Raw genomic sequence first — 1,388 nt, 5'->3', positions numbered from 1 at the left:
TATGAATTCTTTTACTTTGATTATGTTTATTGCGTTTAATATCATCATGAGTGAGTAGTCTATTTCTAGGGTTTGAGAGGGAAGCCATGTTTATACCTTTTTGATTGTGGTTTGATGTTCTTCAATAATTGGATTGAATTAGAATAATTCCTATTGATTTGTTATACTTGTTTAATTCATGTAATTGCGCAATATCATGAGTTATGTTTAGCTAATAAGAATTAGAATCGAAAGATCATATTCATTAGAGGCTTGTTACAATAGGTAGATTTGATTATGTTGAGCGACCGTACTGGCATATGTTAATCTAGGAGTTGTTAATGCCTGACCAAGGATTAGCGAAATATTTCATTTATTCGAACCTCAATCCAAGTGTTGTTGAACTATATTATATTGATTAAACTGGTATAAGCATGGTGACCGATCGATTGCCCTAGTTGTTTAATTATTTGATAAATCCCCATTTTTCTGCGTTCTAGTTTATTTTAGTTTAGTTATTAATTAATCAATCATTATCTCTGCAAATAGTTAGATAATTGACAAAATCTGTAGAACTCCTCTCCCTGTGGATCGACCCGTATTTGCCAGTTTCTGCTAAACAGACACCGTGCACTTGCGGTATATTTTAAAACCATCAAGTTTTTGGCGCCGTTGCCGGGGAGACGGCTAGTTTCTATAGCTTTCTGATTAATTATTTGACTATTTCTGCTGTCTCATTGGAACTTCAAGTTCCAATTGAGGCCATCTCACTGCACATTTTTCTTTGTTTCTTTTATGCCCAGGTCTAAAAGAACAGGTTCTCCAGTTCAGACTGATCCTGATCTTGAGAAAACCATCCGGCAGCTCAAGAAGACACAAAAGAAGAAAAAGCAGTCTGCTAATCAGAAAAAAGCCACGGAAGAACCAACTGAACCAATTATGCCTCCTAAGTTGCTGAAATCTTATGGGGTACCTTCTCCTGGCAATGTTCCCACAGGCCCTACTATGCCTGATATACAAGCAGTCAACTTCGAAATCAAGCCTGGCCTCATCAACATGATCCAGCAGAATCAGTTTGGTGGCCATCCATCTGAAGACCCTGCAAATCATTTACAACGGTTTCAACAGCTATGTCGTACCGTTAAGCACCAAGGGGTCACTCCTGATCAGTTGAAGGTCATGGTCTTTGAATTTTCACTAAAGGACAAGGCACAGAAGTGGCTGAATGATGTTAATGAAACTGAGTGGAGTGCTATATCTGAAGCATTCCTGAAAGAGTACTACCCTCCCACCAAAACTGCAGAAATAAGACACAAGCTTGCCACCTTCCAACAAGAACCCGATGAAACACTGAAGGAAGCATGGAATAGATTCAAGGATCTGCAGAGAGAATGCCCACACCACAATCT

General features: G+C 38.5%; 1 non-coding gene across 1 annotated transcript; it reads right to left on the bottom strand.

Annotated features, from left to right (window-relative positions):
• Positions 1-1,281: 1,281 nt before the first annotated feature.
• Positions 1,282-1,388, bottom strand: LOC125495324 (small nucleolar RNA R71). The gene has a single exon (XR_007271966.1). It is a non-coding gene; the product is annotated as a small nucleolar RNA R71 (small nucleolar RNA).

Source organism: Beta vulgaris, chromosome 2, assembly GCF_026745355.1.
Source record: "Beta vulgaris subsp. vulgaris cultivar EL10 chromosome 2, EL10.2, whole genome shotgun sequence".
In the NCBI taxonomy this organism is placed as follows: domain Eukaryota; kingdom Viridiplantae; phylum Streptophyta; class Magnoliopsida; order Caryophyllales; family Amaranthaceae; genus Beta; species Beta vulgaris.
This window is presented reverse-complemented; position numbering and strand designations above follow the sequence as displayed.